Raw genomic sequence first — 14,907 nt, 5'->3', positions numbered from 1 at the left:
GGGGGACTTTAACACCCCACTTACACCAATGGACAGATCATCCAGCCAGAAAATAAACAAGGAAACACAAGCTTTAAATGACACAGTAGAGCAGATAGAGTTAACTGATATTTATAGGACATTCCACCTGAAAGTGGCAGAGCACACTTTCTTCTCAAGTGCACACGGAACATTCTCCAGGACAGATCACATCTTGGTTCACAAATCAAGCCTCAGTAAATAAAAGAAAATTGAAATCATGTCAAGCATCTTTTCTGACCACAATGCTATGAGATTAGAAACCAATACAGGAAAAAAAATGTAAAAAACACAAAGACATGGAGGCTAAACAATAAGTTACTAAATAACCAAGAGATCATTGAAGAAATCAAAGAGGAAATCAAAAAATACATAGAAACAAATGACAATGAAAACACACCACCCTATGGTGGTTTTGCTGCAAACCTATGAGATGCAGCAAAAGCAGTTCTAAGAGGGAAGTTTAAAGCAATTCAATCTCCCCTCAAGAAATAAGAAAAATCTCAAGTAAACAATCTAACCTTATACCTCAAGGAACCAGAGAAAAAAGAACAAGCCAAACCCAAAATGAGAAGAAGGAAAGAAATCATAAAGATCAGAGCAGAAATAAATGAAACAGAAACAAAGAAAATAATAGCAAAGATCAATAAACTAAAAGTTGGTTCTTTGAGAAGATAAACAAAATTGATAAAACTTTAGCCAGACTCATAAAGAAAAAAAGGGAGGATTCAAATCAATAAAATTAGAAATGAAAAAAGAAGAAATTACAACTGACACTGCAGAAATACGAAGGACCATAAGACACTACTACAACAACTATATGCCAATAAAATGGACAACCTGGAAGAAATGGACAAATTCTTAGAAAGGTACAACCTTCCAAAACTGAACCAGGAAGAAATAGAAGATATAAACAGACCAATTACAAGTAATGAAATTGTAATTAAAAATCTTCCAACAAACAAAAGTCCAGGACCAGAAGGCTTCACAGGCAAATTCCATTAAACATTTAGAGAAGAGCTAACACCTATCCTTGTCAAACTCTTCCAAAAAACTGCAGAGGGAGCAACACTCCCAAACACATTCTATGAGGCCACCATCACCCTGATACCAAAAGCAGTCAAAGATGTCACAAAAAAAAAAAAAAAAAAAGAGAAAAAAGAAAATTACAGGCCAATATCACTGATGAACGTAGATGCAAAAATCCTCAACAAAATGCTAGCAAACCAAATCCAAGAACACATTAAAAGGATCAAAGACCACGATCAAGTGGGATTTATCCCAGGGATGCAAGGATTCTTCAATATATGCATATCAATGTGATACACCATATTAACAAATTAAAGAATAAAAAACATATGATCACCTCAATAGATGCAGAAAAAGCTTTTGACAAAATTGAACACCCATTTATGATAAAAACTCTCCAGAATATGGGCATAGAGGGAACCTACCTCAACATAATAAAGGCCATATATGACAAACCACAGCAAACATCATTCTCAACGGTGAAAAACTGAAAGCATTTCCTCTAAGATCAGGAATAAGACAAGGATGTCTCTCTCTCTATGTTGAACTATTATTCAACATAGTTTTGGAAGTCCTAGCCACAGCAATCAGAGAAGAAAAAGAAATAAAAGGAATACAAACTGGAAAAGAAGTAAAACTGTCACTGTCTGCAGACGACATGATACTATACATAGAAAATCCTAAAGATTCCACCAGAAAACTACTAGAGCTAATCAATGAATTTGGTAAAGTTGCAGTATACAAAATTAATGCACAGAAATCTCTTGCATCCCTATATTCTAAAAATGAAAGATCAGAAAGAAATTAAGGAAACAATCCCATTCACCACTGCAACAAAAAGAATAAAATACCTAGGAATAAACCTGCCTAAGGAGGTAAAAGACCTGTACTCCAAAAACTACAAGACACTGATGAAAGAAATCAAAGATGACACAAACAGATGGAGAGATATACCATGTTCTTGGATTGGAAGAATCTATATTGTGAAAATGACTGTACTACCCAAAGCAATGTAATCCCTATCAATGTAATCCCTATCAAATTACCAATAACATTTTTCACAGAATTAGAACAAAAAAATTTACAATTTGCTTGGAAGCACAAAAGACCATTAATAGGCAATCAATCTTGAGAAAGAAAAACGGAGATGGAGGAATCAGGCTCCCTGACTTCAGGCTATACTACAAAGCTACAGTAATCAAGACAGTATGGTACTGGCACAAAAACAGAAATATAGATCAATGGTACAGGATAGAAAGCCCAGAGATAAACCCACGCACCTATGGTCACCTAATCTGTGACAAAGTAGGCAAGAATACACAATGGAGAAAAGACAGTCTCTTCAATAAGTGGTGCTGGGAAAACTGGACAGCTACATGTAAAAGAATGAAATTAGAACACTCCCTAACACCATACACAAAAATAAACTCAAGATGGATTAAAGACCTAAATGTAAGACTGAACACTACAAAACCCTTAGAGGAAAACAAAGGAAGAACACTCTGACATCAATCACAGCAAGATCTTTTTTGACTCACCCCCTAAAGTAATGAAAATAAAAACAAAAAAAAACAAATGGACCTAATTAAACTTAAAAGCTTTTGCACAGCAAAGGAAACCATGAACAAGATGAAAAGACAACCCTCAGAATGGGAGAAAATATTTGCAAACGAAGCAACTGACAAAGAATTAACCTCCAAAATATACAAACAGCTCTGGCACCTCAATATCAAAAAAAAACAACGCAATCAAAAACGGGTGGAAGATCTAAATACACATTTCTCCAAAGAAGACATACAGGTGGCCAACAAACACATGAAAAGATGCTCAACACCACTATCATTAGAGAAATGCAAATCAAAACCAAAATGAGGTATCACCTCACACCAGTCAGAATGGCCATCATCAAAAAAGCTAACAATAAATGCTGGAGAGAGTGTGGAGAAAAGGGAACCCTCTTGCACTGTTGGTGGGAATGTAAATTGGTACAGCCACTATAGAGAACAGTATGGAGGTTCCTTAAAAAACTAAAAAGAGAACTACCATATGACCCAGCACTCCCACTACTGGGCATATACCCTGAGAAAACCATAATTCAAAAAGTTACATGTACCCCAATGTTCACTGCAGCACTATTTATAATAGCCAGGACATGGAAGCAACCTAAATGTCCATTGACAGATGAACGGATAAAGATGTGGTACATATATACAATGGAATATTACTCAGCCATAAAAAAGAACGAAATTGGGTCATTTGTAGAGATGTGGATGGACCTAGAGTCTGTCATACAGAGTGAAGTAAGTCAGAAAGAAAAAAATATCGTATATTAACACATATATGTGGAATCTAGAAAAATGCTACAGATGAACCTATTTGCAGGGCAGGAATAGAGACACAGACATAGAGAAGAGACGTGTGGACATGGGGTGGGGGAAAGCGGGGGTGGGACGAATTGGGAGATTAGGATTTCATATACACACTACTGTGTGTAAAACTGATACCTAGTTGGAACCTGCTGTATAGCACCGGCAGCTTAGCTTGGTGCTCTGTGATGACCTGGATGGGTGGGATGGGGGGGTACGGTGGGAGGGAAGTTCAAGAGGGAGGGGATATATGTATACATATAGCTGACTCACTTTGTTGTACAGCAGAAACTAACACAACACTGTAAAGCAACTACACTTCAATTAAAAAAAAAAACAAAACCAAAAATAGAAAAAAAGGAGCAAAGCCACCATATTCTGAAAGAAAATAATTTCCAAACTAGAATTCTATATCCTGTCAGACCTTCACTCAAGTGTCAGTACAGAATATAAATAGTTTCAGATATACAGTCTAAAAAAAGTTTATATCCCAGTTATCTTTTTCTAGGAGACTTTGGAGAATTTTTAAACCAAAACGAGAAAGTAAACCAAAAAAGAAATGGACATGAGATCCAGGAAAAAGGAGTCCAGAGAAAAGTGAAGAGAAGTTCCAGGATGACAGTTGTGCCTAATGCCTAGAGAGCAACCAATGCAGAACGGAAGAAGAGGCTAGCAGGCACTGAGAAAGATTCTCTAGGAAGAGATAAAAATGGAGTAGAAGAGCTGTGTGTTTGATCATGTGGGAAAATAGTATTCAAAGAGTTTTAAAAACTGTACTGTAGAGCTTGAGAAGAAATAGTAATACTAACATAGAAAACTGAGCATATTTTTCAAAAAGGGAGTAATACTTGACTTGGTAGTGAATAATACTTAATATCTTAATAAGGTAAAGACTGAATATTGATTTAACCAATTGGAGACAGAACTATATTGGGAGGATGGAGGAAAGGAAATTGAGTATCAAGTAGTACTGCAAAAGTGTTATCTCTACATCTAGGAGTAGGAAGTCAACAGATATTGGTTCAAATGTTAAAAATCTATTTTTTTAAAAAAGATAGTATCAGCATATTACTTAGGAATATAAAAGTAGATACCTGAACAAACAGCTAAAATAATTTAGGGAGGGGACCTTAAAAGTTGTTGGTGTGGGGGAGTTATATGCCTTGCAGCACTGACTTTTTTTTTTTTCTTTTTTGGCTGTGCCAGGCGGCTTGTGGGATCTCAGTTCCCCGACCAGGAACTGAACCTAGGCCACGGCAGTGAAAGCCTGGAATCCTAACCACTATGCCACCTGGGAACTCCCACTATTTGACTTTCTAAAACTATGTGTTACCTAAATAGAAATAAAAATAATAAAGGAAATCTATTATAAGGAAATAAGAGTGATAGGCCAAGAATTTTGCACAAAGAAATTTATACTACACTGCTTATAATACTGAAAACTGAAAATAGTCTAAATAACCAATGACAGGGAACTTCATTTTTTTTTTAAATAAATTTATTTATTTTTGGCTGCGTTGGGTCTCACTGCTGCGTGCAGGCCTTCTCTAGTTGTGGCGAGCGGGTGCTCCTCTTCATTGTGGTGCACAGGCTTCTCATTGTGGTGGCTTCTCTAATCACGGAGCATGGGCTCTAGGAGCACAGGCTTCAGTAGTTGTGGCCCACAGGCTTAGTTGCTCCACAGCATGTGGGATCTTCCTGGACCAGGGCTCGAACCCGTGTCCCCTGCATTGGCAGGCGGATTCTTAACCACTGCGCTACCAGGGAAGTCTCCCAATGACAGTGAACTTTAAATAAAAATTCTGAAACATTCATACAGTGAATATCATTAGATCTTATTTTTGAAGAATGTGTAATAATGTGGGAAAATGCCCATAATATAGGATAACAGAAAAAAGGAAAAGGCAGAAATATATAGAATATGATTCGAATTTTGCTAAAGGGTGTTACTGCATGTGTGTGTGCATAAAAAAAAAAAAGTTATTTCTAGGTGATTGGGCTATGGGTGGTTTTGGGCTATGGGTGGTTTTTATTTCCATCTCATATTCCCCTGTATTTTCCAATGTTTTCTACATGGAATAGTATATTATTACATAATTATTGAATATTATTTTTAAAAAATTTTAAAGCTAGCTCAAAAAAAGGGAGAACTAGGCAGCCTAAATCACAGGAGTCTAATGAAATACTATCACTAAGTTTTAGTGAAACTGACACTTACCCAAAACTTAATATGAATATTTTGTTGTTCATGTATCCTAAGAATTATTTTTTACTATAATATTCTGTTTTTAGAAAATTAAAAATAATCATAAAAACTTGGCACTTATAAGATCACTGAAATAATACTAGTCTTTCTGGACCCAAGTCCCTCACCCTCTCCTTCAATAAATACTAGTTTGCATCTCCCACAGGCCTGGCCCTATGTTAGACTTTGGAGATACAAAGACTAATAACCTATAGACTTATAGACTATAGACTACAGACTATAGACTACACTAGCTGTATGATCATAGCCAAACTTCAAATTTTCTAGGTCTTAACTTATTAGCTTTTCTGTCTATCTATCTATCTAAATGAAAATGACCATACAGCTCTGAATTTAATGACTATGACTTCTAATTATCAGGCATGGCAAGTGTTCCTACTTGTTAACTGAGGTACAGTTTTAAATCTGTAGCTCACATAGGACCTAAATGGTGGTTCTGTTCCTAATGCTTGTTGAATAGTCACTAATACTGGATGAGACAGAGTATGAAGAAAGGGGAAGGGGAAGAGGACAACTGAAATTACCAGAAATATAAGCAGTCTGTGTCCTCACCTAAACTATACTCAGTCGAAAAACAAAGAGGTAGAGCCTCTCAAGAGTATGACCTAGGGACTTCCCTGGTGGCACAGTGGTTAAGAAGCCGCCTGCCAATGCAGGGGACATGGGTTTGAGCCCTGGTCTGGGAAGATCCCACATGCTGTGGAGCAACTAAGCCCATGTGTCAAAACTACTGACCCTGCGCTCTAGAGCCCGCAAGCTACAACTACTGAGCCTCCGTGCCACAACTACTGAAGCCTGCGTGCCTAGGGCCCATGCTCCACAACAAGAGAAGCCACCGCAATGAGAAGCCTGCACACTGCAACGAAAAGTGGCCCCTGCTCGCCACAACAAGAAAAAGCCCATGCCCAGCAATGAAAACCCAACGCAGCCAAAATAAATAAATAAATTTATTTTTTTTAAAAAATGAGTGTGATCTAAACATAGAGCTAACTGACAAGAGACTATTGTCCTCATTTGGATATGAATTGGTATGTCACTTTGAAATAAAGTAGATAAAGGGAATGGCAAAGAAAACTGAGTACAAACAATAAAGAGGATTACCACTGCCCAACTTGCAATAAAAGTAGGAAGCATTACTGCCACCATGATGTGTCAAGATTCATATTCTGGGTTAGTTCTTATCCATTGACTCAGGGTATACAGGTCTCCACTTTGATGGCAGTAACAAAACCAAGATCTTCCCAAGAGTTTAGGCCTGGCTCTCTCAGTACTTTCTTGATTTCAGCAAAAATAACTATCCTTAATTTCTTGCTATCAGAATTTAATCTCTTCCTTCTTGGTACTTCTAGAGTGCTGTTGCTTTAGTATACCATATTCCAGCTTATGGAATAGCTAATGGTAGTCTGTAAGCTCCTGGAAGGCAGAAAGGGTTCATGAACGTAGTGCTCAACCAATGTTTTTGATTTAGTTGAAAAAGGTCATGGGGAAGTACTAATGAACTCCATATCCCAATTTTCCTATCAAAGATTTCTTGTCATTTCCAGGAAAAACTGGTGAAAAGTAATGTTTACAAGGACTAGGGCAGCACCTGGAACAGAAGGTCCCCCCGTATGTGACCAGTGGCTGATGGCCAAAAGTGAGAGTTTAGAGAAGTAACATCTCTGAGAACAGCCTGCCAATGGAGGTGGAAAGCAGCTTAAACTTTGAGGTGGCTGTACTGGGAGGGGAGATGGGAGAGAAGCCATTTTGTGCTCTTTGGGGAAAATGTTAATGAGAGGTTTCACAAATGTCAGACTTGCCTGATTAAACGAAGCCAGCTAGGTAGATGTTTTTCATATTAATGCCATCTCTGCTAAAAGAGCAAAGGGGGGAAGAAAAGGAGGTTTGAGAAAGGAAAATGATAAACTTCAATTATGTACAGAAGAAATTATGCTTCTGCTAACTTGGGCTAGGATATAAAAGAAGAGAACTGTTATCTGGCAGGTGTGGCTGCTCCACCTCCTTGCCCCTTTCAAAAAGAAAAATGTAAGCCCTGAAGCCAGGAGAGAAAGATGCGTCAGTGCACCCAGTGCCCTGCCTAGGGTGTCTAATAATTAAGAACTCAAAGAATCTAAGCAAGTTAAGTCATAGAGAAAGTTTTATCTGAATAATTACTCTTAAAACTTAAAGGAAGGGCTTCCCTGGTGGCACAGTGGTTGAGGGTCCGCGGGTTCATGCCCTGGTCCGGGAGGATCCCACGTGCCGCAGAGCGGCTGGGCCCGTGGGCCATGGCCGCTGGGCCTGAGCGTCCGGAGCCTGTGCTCCGCGTCGGGGGAGGCCGCAGCAGTGAGAGGCCCGCGTACCGCAAAAAAAAAAAAAAAAAAAAACTTAAAGGAAGAAAAAGTATAGGAGGAAAGTCAATAAAATAACTGACATGTTTAAGGGACTTCTTCCTCCTTAGTTTGGGCCTATATCTTTAGAGTTTCTGTCACTTAAATTGAAGGTTAGGGGTGGGCAAGTGCTGTTGATTAGAGAGCTCAGCCTCCTTTTGCTTCTGTTTCTCCCCAGCCCAGCCTGCAATTGTGTCCCAATCAACCAGCATTAATACAGATACACAGAGGTATTTATTCGCTGCTGATTCTGCCTGGCTGTATTCAGACTCGATCTCCATGTGTATTTAATAAATCACAGTAGTTAGGTGGACAGGATTAGTTCCAAGTCACCTAATGACTATATCATGAACTGCAGCATTAAAGGGATTAATATTAATCTGAGCCACTGCAGTTCAGTGGGAAGGCCAGTCCGTTGACCAACAGGAGCTCCGGCCGGCAAGAAATCCTCAGCAAGACCAGGAAGATTAATGAGGGCTTCTACATTCTGCCTGCAAATCTTCACCTACCAGGGTGTGGGGTAGTGAATCCCAGCCCAGAAGAGCTCATAAATAACCCACAATATCACAAGTATTTGGGGCAGCTGAGCCCCAGCAAGGGAGGGCCAGCCAGCCCACTCCATCTTCTCCTCCTGTAACCTACACCACCGAGATGGCACAAGAATTTTACAGGCCCACACAGCAGCCGGTTTTGTTTTCTTTCACATAAGGGCCCACACCTCGTAAATCACTTCCTTATTTCAGGAAAAGAAAAGTACTAACTGCAGTTTGGACTTGTCTGTACTCAGAAGAACATGAAGCTTCTTGTTGTAGTGTCACTTCCCTGAAGTTGGGAACATAACCTGGCCTCCACAATACAAAGAGCCTGCTTTCAAGTCATGAAATTTTTTCTTTGCCCAGCAGCACAATTCCTCTTCATTAGCCCCCACAGTATTGCTACCCTTGCATGGGACTCTGGAGTGCACATTCAGAACTACTTTCTTGGTCCTGCCAAAGTAAGCACTCACTAGGAGGAACTATATCCACAAAACACCATAGGAACCAGCATTTTCTTGTGCCTTGATCCTAATTTCACCACTAGGAGACCACGAAGATGAGCCTAGGCAAACCTCAGATCTCTACAAGACAAGGCACATCTTTGCTTTAAGTAGCTTAGAAAGCAAACTAATGGTGCCAATGTGAGATGCAGACAGAGAAAGCAACAGGCCACAATTAAATCCAATTCACTGGAAACCTGTTTCTTCCTCAGTGATTCTACAGGCACTTGAGGAAAACACCTGGAGGCAAATTTCATGAGCAGAGTTGTTTCTGCTGAAGAAGACAAACTGAAACAGCTGTTTCTACCTTGCAGCATCACAGTTTCACAGTTTGGGAACACCAAAAGCATGGGTTTACTCCAACTAAAGACCCTTTAAACTGCATAGACAACAATGGATCAGCTGCCAAGATTCCCCTGTAATGGATGAGACTGCTAACTAGAATAGTTAGGCACCAACAAAGGTTACTGAACTAAAAGCTAAACTTCAAAAGCATTAAAATAAAAGTGAACCGAGGGCCTGGTGCCAGGTTATCCAAAGTTTATAAATGTTTTGCTAAGCAACATAAGCATAGAGCTGACATGGTTGCAGTTGGGAAGGGAAAAGATCCATTAAGTGCATTATGCCTCAACCCCACAGCAGTGTGGGGGCAGTGAGAGATTTAGCATTTTCTAAGTTTGTAAACATTCCACCATTCTTATAGGAGATATGTCTAAAACGGGGCCCACTCAAGCTCTTCATTCAGTAAAGGAGGACCTGAGGGAATTGTTAAGGCTAGGTCTCTGTTTTCCAGTTAAGATGGAAGGGAAGAGAACTCTCATTTGTTGGGAAAATGCCCTGATAAGCTAGGGAACCTATAAATTCTCAGTTCTACCAGAGTAGTTCAACTTTGGGGAAATGCACAAGGCACAGGAATGGCTGATTCTACAGCCAGCAAAGGCAACTAGTTCACTTGAGTGAGAACAAGAGAAAATTATGCCCATATCCACAATTCATGTTTTCCTGACAGCCAGGCTGGTTAGCATAAAGTTCCCAATGGACTGATGGAGTAAAGTGACAGGGACTTTCTCATCACTCTTACCAAACCAAAGTTTATAAGCTTTCATCAGACATCCAAGTTTTGTTCTCCACAAGATAGACACAAAGGAAGATCAGCATGAGATCATCCTGGAGAAAAAGATGGGTATGTGCAGCAACTTTTCTTGATAGTTGCAAAAGGCTCAATTCTCTCTCTCCACCTATATTCCCTGTACCATTTCTTCATCTTCCTATCCCTTACAGCCCCTCTCCTGGTTCTAAAAAAATTAACCACCCCACACATGGAGTACAAAACCCTTTCTTCATAGCTAAGTCAGCCCAAATTAAGGCTCAAGTAAGTGGCCTTAAGACAACTAAGGACATTAATCAGAAGTGGTACCATGCTAAGATCACGTGTATACACCACACCAATCTGCTTAGAGCTTCAGCCCCAATACAGAGTGACCAGGAGTATTTATAGCACTTAAGAGCTCCTCTGTCTCTTGCCAGACATTCCTGTCCTTCTAACAAATAAGTCCTCAAATCATCAGAGGAAAGATGCTCCCCAGACATAAGGAACCTATGTTACATAAGTCTGTGGGAAGGAGACTTCTATAAGCACCAGGAAACTTTCTTTCCTCAAAGCACTCTCTAAAGGAGAGCACCCTGCACAATGCTGAATCCCCAGGCCATCATGTACACAGGAACAGGGCCATCCAGTGGGATGCATCAGGCTCCAGGAATGCTGAAGTCTACATATTTGCCATTCAACACCAAAATGGCTTTTCAAGTTCAATCAGCTATAAATGTTGCTTTGTTTTAATTTTCCAGTGAACTTCCTGGAACCTATTATCCAACTGTCAGGGATGTATATTTAGCAAGAGCAACATGGCCTCTTTGCCGCTGCCCCACTGCTCATGTCACCTCTAATAAATAGAAAATCAACCCCTTCCTCAACCCCGCTCAAACCCCTGTGGCTTAGGGCTGATAAAGACCAGTCTTGGTGTAGAAGCCACAAACTGACCAACCCCTCATAGTTACCTGCAAATCCCAAAATCTCTCCTAGGTTAATGCTGCTGCAAAATTTTCTAACAGGCCCAGAAAAAAAACCTTAGTGTTTATAATCATCAGAATACAAGCATGTACACATGCCTCTATTCTAGGGGATGCCAGTAATAGAAATGAGGTACCTAACAGAAACCAGAAATCTAACACAGATTAATAGAATCTCAACCAATATAGGCATAGCAAACTCTGAAATATTTAATGCTAATATAACATATCTTATTTAATAGGAAAGATTTGAAAAGCTAAAATCAGGGCTAAGAAGAATAAGCAGGGCAGATATACAAGTTCAATTTCATCTCAGGAAGCTAGTTTGAAAATATAACCTCCTCTTGGTCAACAGAACACAAAGCACAACTTTTTCAACTGTCAAGATGCTTCTGCGTTTTTGACCTACTGACATCAAACAATCAGAAGACTACTCCTGAATGAGAAACAAGTGCACCTTACCACTTTTCCAATTCACCACTTCTACCAACTATAAATCCACCTAAATCCCACAACTATCCATATGGCCTATTTCCAATTCCACAGTATCCAACACAGCTCTTTAAGCCCAACAGAAGACATGAAGCCTATATATATTTAAAATACAGGTGGTCATATTTTCTTAAGTTATACATATGTAAACCAAGAATCATAAAATGAGATTTTTTTGATAACCCAGAAACTCAGAATAAATTGAAACCAGAATTGAAGACAATTTCTAGGACTAACTCAGCATCACTAAATTAGCTTCTGATTAAAGCCTGATGACAGCAGATCTAGAATAGGGAGAAAATTCAGGAGAACAAAATATGTCTTGCCTTTCATTCCACAACTAATAATGAATCAAGTTCCAGATCCACAAACAAGAACACACAAAAATCATAACTAGAAAGACCAAAAATTCTCAAAAAAAGAAAAAACAAAAAAGGAGCCTAATCTGAACAGATATAGTAGACAAGATATGCTTATCAGCCATGGAAGGTAGATAAGCAATATCTTACTTACAAATGAAGATACTGAGGCAAAAGTAAGAAATTTCACAAACTGAGCAACCAGAGAGAAAGAGTAAGCTTCACACTTACAACTTCTGGAGACTAACTCTGACAAGGGGAAAATTCAGTATTATAAGGGGAAAGAGTAGACCTCTTCTTGCCATTTCATTTTAGTTATATTACACTCATTTCCCCAAAGGCCATCTTATTAATATTGACGACCAAAAGAGAATATACCCTTGCATCCATAAATTTAACATTTACTATCTCAACTATTTTAAAATGACTCTAAAGATCCAAGACAAACCATAATTAATAACTTTTCTGAGACAAAAGTTTGAATCCTGCTCTAAGTAATTTGTAACAGCAAGTTATTTAGGTAGTGAGTGAGCCTGGCTGACTGCTCAACATCTACAAACTTAAGCTCTCCCTCCCCTTTTAGGAAACTTTTAAATTAAAGCACATAACATCATTAAGCTCAATGAATTTTCACAAACTTAATCACCCAAATAACCAGCACCCAGATCAAGACATGAACATTACCAGGATGCAGAAGTCACTATCATGACTTCTTCCAGTTACGACTCCAAAGGTAACCATTATCTTGAAGTCTAATACCACTGATTTGCTCTGCACAATCAATGCAAAGCTTGTGGTAACATGTAGTATGAACTCCTTTGTGTTTGGCTTCTTTTGCTCAAGGAAAAATTAATCTATGTTGCCATATGCTGTACTTCACTAATTCTCCTTGTCGTATAATATTTCATTGTGAGACTATACCACATTTTACTTATCCATTTTATTTATTACAGACATTTGGGTAGTTCCCCCCCCCCCTTATTTTTTTGGTGGTACGTGCGCCTCTCACTGCTGTGGCCTCTCCCGTTGTGGAGCACAGGCTCCGGACGCGCAGGCTCAGCGGCCATGGCTCACGGGCCCAGCCGCTCCGCGGCATGTGGGCTCTTCCCGGACCGGGGCACAAACCCGTGTCCCCTGCATTGGCAGGCGGACTCTCAACCACTGCGCCACCAGGGAGGCCCTCCCCCTTTTTTTGCCTTCTATGAACAGTGCTGCTATAAACATTCCTGTATACATCTTTTGGTGAACATATGTATGAATTTCTACTGGGTATATCTCTAGATAAGAAATTGCTGGCTCACAGAGTATTGCCATACCAATTCATTTTAGTCGTTCTGCTCTATGTGTAGTAGTATTCCATAGTGCCTTTGAATTCCTCTAATGACTAATGAACACCTATTTTTGTTTACTGATTACTGAGATATCCTCTTTTGTGAGGTGTCTGTTCAAGTCTTTAGCCCATTTTTCTGTTGCAAAATCTGCCTTTTTCTTATTGATTTATACAAGTTTTTATAGAGACTTTTTTATTTGCCAGGTTTGGTGATTTGTAAATATCGCTAGAAATATTCCTCTCAAAAATCAGTTTACTGTTATTTCATGCATGTCTCTATTATTCTCTGGATAAAACTCAACTCCAACTAAGCTCATATTCCGATTTTTAACCAGCAGTTCCAACCTCTGATTTTATCATCCTGAGGCCCTTGGAATCTAAGAATAGCAGGAAGCACTGAAGTGTCAGGTCCCAATAAGAGCTGCAAATTATCTTCCCAATATAAAAGGGACAAAGTGTGGGGAAAGAGGAACAAGAAAGCAATACTTTTCCTGGGATGGAAGCCCCTACAGACACAGACCTGATTAGTAAATGGAAATTCTAGATAGCCTCTGAATAGAATCCTTTTCTACCTTTCAAATAATTTACAGCTTAATGTCAGCTAAACTTAGTAACTTCTCCCATTTGTCCATGGCAAGGAGATTGTTGGCTGGCTTGCCATGGTCATTACAGGCCCTCTCACAGATCCCTGACATATGATGTGGCCATCAAAATGTCAGCACTTACCTGTTGCCCACACTCTGGACACATGATCCAACTCTCAGGTCAGTAACTGACAACATGAGGAAACAAGACTAGCTTCAGATCTGATTCACGAACAGACACCTAGTAGTTCCCATGTTCTTTTTTTATTTTTTTTATTTTTGGCTGTGTTGGGTTGTCATTGCTGTGCACCAGCTTTCTCTAGTTGCGGTGTGTGGGCTTCTCATTGAGGTGGCTTCTCTTGTCGCGGAACACAGGCTCTAGGCGCGCGGGCTTCAGTAGTTGTGGCACGTGGGCTCAGTAGTTGTGGCTTGCGGGCTCTTGAACGCAGGCTCAGTAGTTGTGTGTGGCACACGGGCTTAGCTGCTCCGCGGCATGTGGGATCTTCCCGGGGCAGGGCTCGAACTCGTGTCCCTTGCATTGGCAGGCAGATTCTTAACCACTGCACCACCAGGAAGCCCCAGTTCCCATGTTCTTGATAATATAACCTAATAATGATAATGATGGTCAACTTGATTACATGAAGAATTATCTAAAGTGACAGTCCCTCTAGAGCAATCACATAAGGGTGAAGAAGCAGCATTAATAAATAGGAGTATCCAAGCCACAAAACAGCAGTAATTCTGCTGACGAAAGAACTGTGCTCAGAAACCTTCAGCGATTTCCCACTTCTAACTGAATTAAGGAGAATCACAGAATTTTAGAACTATAAGGAAACAAGCACTCATCCAGCCCATTTCCTATCGCATTGTGTGTGTGTATGTGTAAAGAAAGTGAAGTCAAGAGAGATTAAGTCACTTACCCAAGATCACACACAATTATGACAAAGCCCAGTCTATATCTCAAGTATTCAGATTTCCAGTTAGGTCT

At 39.7% G+C, this 14,907-nt stretch overlaps 1 protein-coding gene across 8 annotated transcripts in view; it reads right to left on the bottom strand.

Annotated features, from left to right (window-relative positions):
* The window catches only part of GBF1 (golgi brefeldin A resistant guanine nucleotide exchange factor 1), a 121,239-nt gene that overhangs the window by 50,939 nt on the left and 55,393 nt on the right, over nucleotides 1–14,907 (bottom strand). Inside the window, exon 1 of one of the 8 annotated variants that reach the window (XM_029201236.1) lies at nucleotides 14,062–14,356. The exons of the other annotated variants lie outside the window; for them this stretch is intronic. The gene's annotated coding sequence lies outside the window, so the exon portion shown is untranslated. Of the gene's footprint in view, nucleotides 1–14,061; nucleotides 14,357–14,907 lie in introns of those variants that run through there. 8 annotated transcript variants of the gene reach the window in all.

The sequence above is a fragment of the Monodon monoceros genome, unplaced genomic scaffold (assembly GCF_005190385.1).
Source record: "Monodon monoceros isolate NGI ecotype Baffin Bay Population unplaced genomic scaffold, NGI_Narwhal_1 Super_Scaffold_4, whole genome shotgun sequence".
In the NCBI taxonomy this organism is placed as follows: Eukaryota; Metazoa; Chordata; class Mammalia; order Artiodactyla; family Monodontidae; genus Monodon; species Monodon monoceros.
This window is presented reverse-complemented; position numbering and strand designations above follow the sequence as displayed.